The sequence below is a fragment of the Salvia splendens genome, chromosome 1, assembly GCF_004379255.2.
Source record: "Salvia splendens isolate huo1 chromosome 1, SspV2, whole genome shotgun sequence".
NCBI classification, from domain to species: domain Eukaryota; kingdom Viridiplantae; phylum Streptophyta; class Magnoliopsida; order Lamiales; family Lamiaceae; genus Salvia; species Salvia splendens.
The window spans coordinates 33,756,366-33,769,875 of NC_056032.1; the positions used below are offsets into that span (position 1 = coordinate 33,756,366).

General features: G+C 38.3%; 1 long non-coding RNA gene across 1 annotated transcript; it reads left to right on the forward strand.

Moving 5' to 3' along the window:
• Window positions 1–958: 958 nt before the first annotated feature.
• On the forward strand, window positions 959–10,643 carry LOC121803744. The gene is made up of 5 exons (XR_006051100.1): window positions 959–1,335; window positions 2,974–3,078; window positions 3,411–3,449; window positions 9,739–9,828; window positions 10,377–10,643. It is a non-coding gene; the product is annotated as an uncharacterized LOC121803744 (long non-coding RNA).
• Window positions 10,644–13,510: the final 2,867 nt, after the last annotated feature.

The following is a 13,510-nucleotide window of genomic DNA, read 5'->3' on the forward strand; positions in this document are numbered from 1 at the left end:
ACCGCGGGACGTTGGGACGAACATATGCATCAAGGTCAAAATTGGGTGGTTGGTACCCCCCCGGCGTCGCCGAACCCTGGGTCCCCGGCGTTGACGAACCTCCACCGCCCAATGTGTTGATCATGTTCTCCCAATCGCCGAATGAGTTGAGATCCCACCCGCCGGAGCCGGAGCCGCCATAGTTGCCCTCGCCGTCGCCGGACATCTTGAGTTGGGTTATGAAAATTTCAGCGAAAATTTGAGAGAAAATTTAGATGATAGGAAGAATAGATGTGTAGTTGTGTGTACATGAGGATGGGTTTAGGAGTATTTATAGAGTAAAAAATTTAATAAAAAACAAAAAAAATATAAAAAAAAAACAAAAAAACGGTAATAATACCGTTACAAATTTTTTTTTTTTATTTAAATTCGAATTTTTTTTAAAAAAAAAATATTTATTGCGTCAGCACGTGACGACGCCCACTCGCGGGCCGGCGAGTGGGCGTCACGCACGACGCCGGGCTGCGCCACGTCGCCTAGGCGCGTGGCGAGACAGCTCGTCTCGTGGCTCGCCGAGTCGAGACGCGCGACGAGACGGGACGAGATGGAGGCTGCAACGCGTCTCGCCGGGGTCTCGTCTCGCTGAGACGAGACGCGAGACGCCGGCGAGACCCGTTGTGGATGGTCTTATCTCTCTCCAAATAGCCATCAGTGTATGTATTTAGAGACGCATGACCCTCGTACGTCTCTTCCTCGTTCCAAAAAAATCGAAAAAAAATGAGAGACGCATGTCCCTCATGCGTCTTTATGAAAGACGCATCTCCGTCATGCGTTTCATTAAAAGGAGACGCATGAGGGTTATGCGTCTCTCATAAACCCGGAATAAAAAAAAACTCCAGTACACTTACGGAATCTAAGTTTTAATCTAGAATAAAAAAAGAAAAAACCCCCTTTTTAACCCTAGCTCTCTCTCCATCGTTCTTCCCCTCCAATCTGCGGAACCCGACGCCGACCGAGAAGGGAAATCTCCGAGAAATTGTTGAAGAATCGAAGACCGATTGCTGTAAAATATCTCTACATACTGTTATAAGTTAATCACAAGTATGATGTGGTGAAATAATGTATCGCAGATGCATTCTGTAATTATGAAGCCAGTACTTACCAAATTTGATTGTTTTTTTTTGTCTGTGATAACGTTTTAGGTTTCCGATTGGAGCATATGGATTACAATCATTCAAAATTCTACTACTATTTAATTTCTTCTACATAATTATTAGATTTTTGTTTGTTTGTTTGTGAATGGGAAGGGGAGGCAGTTGTTGATGCTCACAATTGGTGAAAGGCGTATTTTCTGCAGTAAGTCATATTGTGTTTTCGGTTTTCCTATGCGATTTTAACATCAGTTGGATAAATAGATAGCAATTTGATGGAATTTTGTGGTTCAAGGTGAAACATAAAACATTTAAAGTTGTCTCTATAAAAGAGAAGCAATCAAGAATGACTTTGTAAACATTCAAGGTTGTCTCTATAAAAGAGAAGCAACCAAGAATGACTTTGTCCCACATCGAAAGTGAAACATAAAACATTCAAGGTTGTCTCTATAAAAGAGAAACAACCAAGAATGACTTTATCCCACATCGAAAGTGAAACATAAAACATTCAAGGTTGTCTCTATAAAAGAGAAGCAACCAAGAATGACTCTATCCCACATCGAAAGTGAAACGTAAAACATTCAAGGTTGTCTCTATAAAAGAGAAGAAATCAAGAATGACATTGTACCACATCGAAAGTGGAACATAAAACATTAAGGGTTGTTTCTATAAAAGAGAAGCAACCAAGAATGACTTTGTCCCACATCGAAAGTGGAACATAAAACATTCAAGGTTGTCTCTATAAAAGAGAAGCAACCAAGAATGACTTTGTCTCACATCGAAAGTGGAACATAAAACATTCAAGGTTGTCTCTATAAAAGAGAAGCAACCAAGAATGACTTTGTCCCACATCGAAAGTGGAACATTAAACATTCAAGGTTGTCTCTATAAAACTATAAAAGAGAAGCAACCAAGAATGAGTTTCATAAATTCACAAGTCCATCAAATATATGTGAGCTATTACGAATTTCTTGTATTTATTTATTTGTAAAAATTGTTTTTAAATATAAAACAATTTTTATAAATAAAAAGTATTTTTTTAAAATTCGATTTAAAAAAAAATTATTTATTGCGTCAGCGTGATGACGCCCACTCGTGGGCCGGCGAGTGGGCGTCACGCATGGCGCAGGGGCGCGCCATGGCGCGTGGCGTGACAGCCTGTCCCGTGTCTCGCAGGCACGGGCCGCGGGACGGGATCGGGACGGCGTGTCGCAACGCGTCGCGCGAGAGCGACGGAACGCGGGACGGTGGCGTGCCGCGTAGTGGATGCCCTTAGTCTCACTTGGGAAGTTAACCATATGCGCTCTTACTACTGTCGACTTTATCTGTTGTTCATCACTGAAAGACACTTCCTTCACTTACAATTTAAAAATAAATTTTGCAAAAGGGACGTCATGCACTATCTCTGAGAATTTATCATCATCTTGTTCTTCATAATTCATACAATATAACTCTTTATATTTTCATATAATCTATCTTGTTCTTCATATTTCAAATTCTCTTTGGTAAATTTTTTTATGAGGTTTGAACTTAATGTTTCTAGTTGATCAGCTAGATGGGGAAATTATATTACATATAAGGAATGTATGAAAATAGCTCTCTATTCTAGAATTTAAACTCAACCCAAGACCTGAAACTTGAACTGTTTGTTTTCTAATTTAGTCATTCCTGTATGTTCTTATTTATTGATAATCAGATGCACGTGGTTGTCAGCCTAGCTCTGCTAATGATCCATTCGGTCTACGAAAAATATCTTACGGTCTAGTATGGCATAACCAATGTAATATAAAATTATATCTTAACTTGGGAGTATATAAGTAATTTTTTCCTTCATGTGTAACAGGTACAAGTGTTAGTGAAAACCAATAAAAATTTGGGACTCAGGCATTTGCTGGAACTTGCTGCTGCAGTTCAGCCCATAAAAGTTGAATAAAAAACAATAGATGATGTAAGAAGCCTTCATTCTTCTATAATTCATCAAGGAAGTTCATTGGTGTGTGCTTTTGCAATATGTTAGCCATTATTTACGTAGTTTGGGGCCATTAACTTAAATATTTCCATGCCGAATTTTATGTGATATTTTATCCCTGTTCCGAATCCCATGACATTGATTACCTTCTGATGCAGCCACGTTTTTAGAGCTGCCTCTGTTATTGTTTTTAGCATACTTAGGACTTAATTTAGCATTTATGCACACTCAGACATTTAAATGAGTAGAGCTGAGTTTATACACATCAATTTTGTGCTAATCAAATATGATGATTTTTGCATTTGTTGCAGGTGCAACAGTTTGTAACAAGGAGACTTGAACAACTTCTGGTAAATTGAAACTCTTACCTGTGAAATGCTTTCGGAGGATACAAGTTTTTGTGACTATTTTGCTCCGACAGGATGTCAAAATTGGCTGTAAATTCCTAATATTTCCCCTCAATATTAGTGGATGCTGGAACAATCATCCATATTCTTTGTTAGAAAACGGATCTCCTATAAGCTATGGTTTGAGATACCAAGTGAAGCTAAATAAATCATGCTTACCCCGAAGAATTTTACAAGTCCGTATATAATTTTGGTGAAAACAAATGTATGCTCTATTGTTGCATGCATGATCATTCATGCGTAAAATGCATGCAACACAAGATAGCGAGCTACAAATAAAGCCGTGGGAAGTTACCGTTGGAAGTTGGGAGTTAGTTAGGAGTTAGTTGCTGCGTAACTAACTCAAGCCAGCTGGCAATCATCACGTGACATACACATGCTTACGCTGAGGTGGAGATGACGTGGAGTTAAGGGATATAGGAAGCTTAGCGCGGGAGAAACAAGTATAAATAAGAGTGAAGCTAGCTCATTTTGTTATGTTGATAATTGTGTGTGCTGTTGTTCTTATCTGCTGTAGATCGTGGATCTACAGCTCCTCTTGATTCCTTCCTATTTTCTGTGATTCATTCGTGTTGTACGTGACAATCCTCATCAATATACTTCTTACTTGTTCATCTCAATTCGATTAGTTAGCTCGATCGGTTAGTTGGTGCAATTGACCGTTCAGTTAATTGAGTATTGCGAAGCTAGGATCACCTCGGGAAACCACGAGTTCGGCTTGTAACAATTGCCGAGGATGGGTTAAGATAGTGCCGGGAACGAGTTGCCGAGAACGGAATAAGATCGTGCCGAGAACGAACTAAGATCGTGCCGAGAACGAGCTAAGATAGGTCGAGCGCGACGAAAGTTCGTAACAAGTGGTATCCAGAGTCTTCGATCTTCGGAAAGCGGAATTGTAACTCGAAGCGCTGAAATGGAGAAAAAGCTGTTGGAAATGATAGATCAGAAGCTGAGTGAGCGAGATCAGATCATACAAGAGCAGGCAACCAAAATTTCGCAACTGACGCAATCAATTGCTACGCTCAATTTACAAAATCAGAGAACGCAAGCCGCATGGGAGAGCGGTGAGGGAAGCAGTGAAGTACGAACAGATTGGAGATCTACTCGATATGATTTTCCTAAATTTGATGGTGATGGATTCGAAGGATGGACGATGAGAGCGGATTATTTTTTTCAAGTAGCGAAAGTTCCAGAGGAGGAGAGAGTGCGTGTAGCAGCAATTCACTTAGAAGGCAAGGCTCTCCAATGGCATAGAGGATTTTTGAGTTTACATGGTGAAGAAGCATACGTAGATTGGGGATATTACCTCTCATGCTTGGCAGCTCGCTTTGGAGCTCAAGCCTATGAAGATCCACTTGCGGATCTGAGAAATCTCAAACAAAGAGGTACGCTCCAATCTTATATGGATACTTTTGATGAGTTGTATCCGAGAGCTGGTATTCGAGAGGATCAAGCACTTAGTTTTTTCTTATCGGGACTCATTGATGAACTACAAATGCCAGTGAGAATGTTTAGACCTAAGAGCTTGGCTGAGGCTTATTCTTTAGCTAAATTGCAAGACCTAACTGTGAAGGCTTTAGGAATTAAGCCTAAGGTGCTGCAGAGTAATGTGTCTAATAATAGCAGTTATTACTCGAATAATAAGCCTATGACAGTAACCTCCACTAATAAACCTGTGGTGAATACTAACAATTGGAGTGGAGGAACCAAAGAGCCTAATCGCTTTGGAGGTGTTAGAGTTAGTACAAATCTATCACCTAAAGAGTTAGATGAGAAGAGAGCTAAGAAGGAGTGTTTTTGGTGCACTGAAAAATACACTCCAAATCATCACTGCTCCAAGAGGAAGTCTTATGCGATACAATTGATAGAGTGTGATGAGCAAGAAGATAATGAAGAAGAGGCAGATGAGGAGGAAAAGCCAGACCTCCAGTTATCTCTCCATGCTGTGTGGGGTAAGGATGGTCCTCAGGTTATGAGAATTAGAGGATTATGCCAAAAGAAACCTCTGAAAGTTCTGATTGATACGGGTAGTACTCACAATTTCTTGAGTATCACAATGGCTAAGAAAATCAGATGTCATCTTACTGCAGTGAGCTCTAAGGCTGTGGAAGTTGCAAATGGCCAATTGCTCCAGTGTAATCAGAAGTGTACTGATCTGGAGTGGGAAATGCAAGGAGCTAGGTTCCATGCTGAGGTTTATCTTATTCCCTTGGAAACATATGATTTGATATTAGGTGGTGCTTGGCTGTCTACATTGGGCGAAATTACATGGAACTTTCACCAGCTGAGTATGGTGTTTAACCTTTCTGGTGTTCAAGTGAAGTTACAAGGGGAATTATGGTCACCAAAGGCTGATCAACTTAACTACCTCCATGTGTGTAATCAACAAGAGATAGATGTAGAGGAAAGGAAGATAAATCAGATAATGCCGGCGGTGGAAGGTGATATTTTTGGCTACTATGCTGTTAGTGTGGAAGAAATTTGGCCTACTCTCAGTTCTATTTTGACAGCACATGAGGGAGTTTTTGAAGAGCCTAATTCCCTACCACCTCAAAGGGAACACGATCATAAGATAAATTTGAAAGAGGGGGCTGATGCTGTGAACATACGGCCTTATAAATATGCAGCAAAACAAAAAGATGTGATTGAAAACATGATTTCAGAGATGCTCAAATCTGGGGTGATAAGGCAGAGTGAGAGCCCCTTTGCTAGTCCTATTGTCTTGGTTAAGAAAAAAGACTCTACATGGCGCATGTGTGTTGACTATAGAGCTTTGAATGCCATCACGGTTAAGGATAAATATCCTATACCAATCATAGAGGAACTTTTGGATGAGCTAGGTGGAGCTTCTTGGTTCTCTAAGTTAGATCTGAGATCCGGTTACTGGCAAGTGAGAATGAGACAAGAAGATATCCACAAAACGGCTTTCAAGACACATTCGGGTCATTATGAATTCTTGGTGATGCCATTTGGCTTGACAAATGCTCCAGCAACCTTCCAAAATCTGATGAATACTGTGTTTAGAGAGTATTTGAGGAAATTTATCTTGGTTTTCTTTGATGACATTTTGATCTACAGCCGAAGCAGAGAAGAACATGAGTTGCATCTGTCCACAGTGATGGCTTTGATGAAAGAGCACAGTTTATTGGCTAAACGATCCAAATGCAACTTTGGCTGTAGAAGAGTTGAATACTTGGGCCATGTAATTTCTGAGGAAGGGGTAGCTACTGATGATGGGAAAATTGAAGTTGTCAAGAATTGGCTAAAACCAAGAACTATTAAGCATGTCCGAAGCTTCCTTGGTTTAACCGGGTATTATAGGCGATTTGTTCATAACTATGGAGCAATTGCCAGGCCCTTGATAGAGGTAACTAAGGGCATTACCTTCAAATGGACTGAACAAGCACAGGAAGCTTTTGATAAGTTGAAGGCTGCTATGATAACTGCACCTGTTTTGGCTTTGCCAGATTTTTCTAAAGACTTCATTATTGAAACTGATGCCTCTGGCTTTGGAATAGGAGCTGTACTTATGCAAGATAAACATCCTCTAGCCTTCATCAGTAAGGCATTATCTCCAAGACATCAGACACTATCTGTGTACGAGAAGGAATTACTAGCAATTCTTTTGGCAGTCAAGAAATGGCAGCATTATTTGCAATGTAGGAGATTTATCATCTTAACTGATCATCAAAGCCTCAAATATTTGCTGGAGCAGAAGTTAACCACACCTACTCAGCAAGCTTGGATGACTAAATTGATGCAATTCGATTATGAGATCAGATACAAAAAGGGTAGTGAAAACACAGTGGCAGATGCTCTGTCTCGGGTGCCTGATGCTACGGTATGTGCTCTAACTTCTTTTGTCATTCCTCTTGAGCTTATCACAAAAATCAAGGACTCTTGGAAGAATGATCAACAAATTCAGTTAATATTGACTGCAATACAACAAGATGCTACTACTCATCCTAAGTTCAGTTGGAATAAGGGAGAATTGAGGAGAAATGGAAAGTTGGTGGTTGGCAATGATTTGCTATTAAAGGCTCAGATTCTTTCTTTATTTCATGAATCGGCTATGGCTGGACATTCTGGGGTATTGGGGACTTATAAGAGAGTTTCAGCTCTGTGTTATTGGCCAAAAATGAGGAAAGATGTTAAAGAATTTGTTCGAGTTTGTGTGACTTGTCAACGTTTTAAACCAGGGAATACTTCTCCTGCTGGATTGTTGCAACCATTACCCTTACCAGCTGCTATATTCTCTGACATTACCATGGATTTCATTGAGGCATTACCTCCATCACAAGGAAAGGATACCATCTTTGTTGTGGTTGATCGGCTGAGCAAATATGCTCACTTCATGGCTCTTTCTCATCCTTTTACTGCCAAGAAAGTGGCAGAGATCTTTCTGGATTCTGTTTTTAAGTTGCATGGTATGCCTGCCAAGATTATCAGTGATCGAGGAGCAATTTTTGTGGGCACTTTTTGGAAGGAATTTATGACCTTGTTAGGAGTGGAATTGCTCTTTTCTACAGCTTACCACCCTGAAACAGACGGCCAATCTGAAGTTGTCAATCGTTGCTTACAGTGCTATTTGAGGTGCTCTATGGGTGACAAACCGCACTCATGGTATCAGTGGCTTGGATTAGCGGAGTATTGGTATAATACTACTTATCACTCCAGCATTCAAATGACTCCATTTGAGGCTTTATATGGATTTCCACCTCCCTTACATGTGCCATACTTACCAGGAGATTCTGAGGTAGAAGCTGTTGATTTAGCATTGAGAGATAGAGAGGAGATGATTTCTGTCCTTAAACGAAACATTCAAAAGGCAGCTGATAGAATGAAGAGGCAAGCTGATCAACATAGGAGTGATAAGGAGTTTCAAATTGGTGATTGGGTATGGCTGAAGCTGCAAGATTATAGGCAGCGATCTTTACGGGGTAAACACCATAAATTTGAAGCTAAATTTTTCGGTCCATATCAGATCACGGACAAGATAGGGAAGGTTGCTTATAAGCTGAATCTTCCTTCATCTGCCTCCCTCCATGATGTGTTCCATGTTTCCCTCTTGAAGCCGGCAGCTCCACCAACTGGACCAGCTACGGACTTACCTACTGTCTCTCACATCAATGATGCGGTACCTCAGGCTATTTTGGATAGGAAGATGGTTAAAAGGCACAATCAAGCTTCGACAAAGTGGCTAATTCACTGGAAAGGCCGTTCCCCAGCTGATGCTTCATGGGAATTTGCGGAAGTGATTAAGGAACGCTTTCCTTGGTTCCTTGAGGACAAGGAACCCTAAGTGGGGGGTATTGTTGCATGCATGATCATTCATGCGTAAAATGCATGCAACACAAGATAGCGAGCTACAAATAAAGCCGTGGGAAGTTACCGTTGGAAGTTGGGAGTTAGTTAGGAGTTAGTTGCTGCGTAACTAACTCAAGCCAGCTGGCAATCATCACGTGACATACACATGCTTACGCTGAGGTGGAGATGACGTGGAGTTAAGGGATATAGGAAGCTTAGCGCGGGAGAAACAAGTATAAATAAGAGTGAAGCTAGCTCATTTTGTTATGTTGATAATTGTGTGTGCTGTTGTTCTTATCTGCTGTAGATCGTGGATCTACAGCTCCTCTTGATTCCTTCCTATTTTCTGTGATTCATTCGTGTTGTACGTGACAATCCTCATCAATATACTTCTTACTTGTTCATCTCAATTCGATTAGTTAGCTCGATCGGTTAGTTGGTGCAATTGACCGTTCAGTTAATTGAGTATTGCGAAGCTAGGATCACCTCGGGAAACCACGAGTTCGGCTTGTAACAATTGCCGAGGATGGGTTAAGATAGTGCCGGGAACGAGTTGCCGAGAACGGAATAAGATCGTGCCGAGAACGAACTAAGATCGTGCCGAGAACGAGCTAAGATAGGTCGAGCGCGACGAAAGTTCGTAACATAGACTTATTCTCCCTTGGCGGACCTCTCCTTTCATATTGGGAATGTGAAAGGAGAAAAACATTGCCTTATTGAACCTTTTAAGTTATATTCTTTGCCTTGGAACTTGTGCATATACCATGCTCCATATCTGGTTATTTTCCATCTCTACTGCTGTCAGCGGTTGAATGCCTCATGTTAATGACCATTGAATCTGCAAACTTACATTGAGGTCTAAGATTTTTATTTCATTGTAGTTGCAGTTGGTATGATTTTGATGAATTTCTCGCATGTCTCGCAGATTGACCAAGGAATAATTCCAGATGTAGTTCGCTCTGTTCTTGCAAAGCGTGGCCATTTGCCTTGTCTGGCAGCCAGATCCGCGTATAAAGTAAGTGCTACTGTTTATTTATTTGTTTATTTTTTTCTCTTTTTGATGTATATTAATTACATATATGAAGTAGCACGATGCAAGAGAACTAAAATCTTGAAAATTTAGGACGAGATGATATAATTGATGAGTTGAGCATTTTCTTGTTTTCCAAACTAATTTTCATAAACTGCTCCTTCGAATATAGTTCATGATGGTAATTATTTATAATGTTTGTTTTGAGATTTATTCCGTATACATATTTTGGTTTTAGCTAAAAGAAAACTGCAAAATAATTCAAGAATTATTACTCATTTTAATTTCATCATCATTTTCAAGAGTTGGCAATCAAATATAGAATCTACATCAGGATGGCGTCTGGAGATGTGAGTTTTGTTTTGGTAGCTATTGCTTTTATTTGACTAACATTTTTTGCCAATTAGCAATGCTCAGTTCTTATATCACGATTTTGTATTGGCAGAGATACAAGAACTGAATATGAAGACTTATTTGTTTGACTATAAAATATTTCAAAGGAGCTTAACTTTCACAAATCTGTTGACTTGCAGCTTTGAATACGAGATGAACTTTTTCCAAGAATTGTGGCGTGAAATGCATCAAGAACTACGTGAGTAAAAATGGGAGATGGACGAAATGATGAAGGAGTTTATGACGTCCAAGCAACCCCAACAATCAAGTCACACTCCTGATTATGATGATGAGTTGATATATCTCATGAGCTCACTTGAAAACTCGACACTTTATGTTATTATTTGCTTCGTATATTGGTTGTATTTTGACTAATATTTTTGAGGTTAATCAATGATAATTGTCATTTGTTGGTCATTTATTTACTTGTTATTGATTGTATGGTGTAGCTAGTAGAACATGATATTGTGTATAGGTTCAGAGAAAAAAAATAAAATGGTCTTAATACAGATTCTGAAAGATTACCAACGGAGAAATGCCGTTGGGAAATTTGCAAAAATATATCTAGAACTACCAACGGAATTGCCGTTGGAAATTTTACCAACGTCTAATATCCCTTGGTAAAAAAATTACCGTCGTGTCTTTTACTCGCGGCTAGCATCTCTTGGTAATCCCTTGGTAATACCATTTTCCAACGGATAAATTGATTTTACCCACGGATTTGTCCGTTGATAATTTGCTTGTTTTTTGTAGCGTTGTACTTTACCTATAGTACTATAGTGTGCCAATCAAATAAGGTCGGCCCACAAACCTCAGTGGTCTAGTAGCTTGACAACTATATAAATGAGGCCTATTCCAGTCAAGGCCAATTAGTAGTAACCTAAATTTACTACTACTACTACTTAGGATCAGTACCTTGTACTAGACTCTACTTCCTCCGTTCCCTTAAAAAATACTCTCGTCCGTAAGAATATCCACTTTTAATTGGCATAATAATACACAATTGATAAAATAAAATAGAACTAGAAAGAAAAAGTAATTAAAGTATTATTAGTGGAGAATAAGTCTCAACTCATTGGAGAGAAAATATTTTTCAAATTTAAAAAGTGCATACTTTTATGGGACGGACACGGACTATAAAGGAAATAGTGCATACTCTTGTGGGACGAAGGGAGTACTAGTATAAAACATTTGATTTTTGGCATGAGATAGTATTGTATAGTGTTGTTATGTAAATTCATTGAAGAGTGAATAAAATAATAGAAAGAAAAAATAGAGATAATGCTTTTAGTTTAGGAAACTTCATTTTTAATAGGACAACCCAGAATGAAAAATGTTCAACTTTTAATAGGACAGAAATATTATTTCTTTGTCCTTATTAATTAGCGCCAAGACAAACTCCATCCATCCCATTGCAAGTCATCAATTTCTTTTTATCACATGATTTAGGAAAATAATATTTATTGAGTTAAGTTGAAAGGATAAACTATGAGAAGATAAAGCAGGAAAAAATGAAGTGAATAAAATGTTGTTTTTTATGCTAAAAAGGAAATCAATCACTAGAATTGAAACAATCCAAAATAGAAAGTTGATCACTTGATGAGTTGAGATGGGACATAGGGAGTAATTAATTTGGTTCACACTGTAATTACCTATTGGTTTTTATTTTTGTAAAGCATTTTTTATTTTTCGATTTCACTGTTTCTTCGTTACTCTTAACTAGTGTCTATAAGATGCACGATACATTGTATTTCCTTCATAAATATATAGGAGTATAATATCCAATTTATTATGCATCAAAAACAGAACAAATATATTGTACTACTTAGTTCATAGAATATGTTAATTAAAATCTTTTGGATATCCAATAATTATATATTTCTTCTGTTCCATAGAAATATATTATACTATTTATTAAACTCCAACTATAAGGAAATAGAAGGAGTATATAATTGGGTTATCATGAAAATTACAAATTCAAATGTTAAGGTGAATATAGTGTCATAAATGTATAAAGTGAATGAATTATTAGTGAAATTAACTGTATTAATAAATGATATTTTGCTTTTTTGTGAGATTCGGATGGCATTGATCTAGTAAGAAGAATACGTGCGTGCCATCCATCGAGGTGACTAGTGATAAAAAAAATAGAAAGGTGATCAATATTCCTTGAAATGCCTTTCCAGTTCAAATGCGACTGACTGCGAAAGGAAAGGAAGGCGGATTAGTGAAAAGTCAGCCACTAAGCATATAGATATTGCAGGGTAGAATCAAATTATGGGCATCTAATAGAAATTAATATGAGATTAATTCCTTTCTGGAGAAATTATATGAAAAGAGATTAGAAAGGGTGGAAACTAACTTTGAGAGAATTGGAGTGATTGGCGGTTTCTTCACTGAGGGGAGAACCGAGGAAGAGAATAATAAATATTAATTTAATTCATTCTGCTTCATAATAATAAAAGATTTCATACATATTTATAATATGTGTGGTACAAAAATATCTCCTATAAACTAGGAAAGCAAATCGAAAACAAATCAAATCCTAACCACTATGGAAAGTAAATAAAATCAGAACAACTAAATAATACTAAAACATAAATAAACTAAATAAATATACGCATAGAATATCAGCTCTCTTCCGAAATAAAATAGAATATCAGGTCCCTATCAACTCTCCCACGGTTGAAACCACATTGAGTGTCTTTGTTTGAATCTTCGTTTCCAAACAAAAATGTATCGCTTGGGACAGCAACGAGTGATGGAGAAATCGTATTTGGGCATGTAATCTCTTCAGCGACTTCAGTAACGTAACCCGTAACCAATGATGACAACGATGATTTTTGGCTATGAGATTTTGGAGGAAAAGATCAGGTCCCTATCAGCATCCAGAAGCATATACATAAACAAAGAAAAACCTATCACGCATGAAGATAAAGCAGCCTCCATTTTCACAGTGAACACTACTCCATTAATCAATGCATCGGATATGAAGTCACAAAAGTGGGGACATGCAGCATTCCAGTCTTAAAGTGGCAGCAAACAATGGTTTCTGATTGTAGAAAAAGACATTCTTTATTTCCATTTTAAGAATGTCTGAGAGTATGAATTATGAAAGCATGGAATCTTCGCCACTTTGATTTGTCTGCCCATTTCATTTGTGGAACTACTTTACACAATATATGAATACTTAACTCTATAGAAACCAGAGTTTCTAAACAAGTGTCAATTTAAAGACATATCCTTAAATAAATATTGGAGTAATAATAGAACT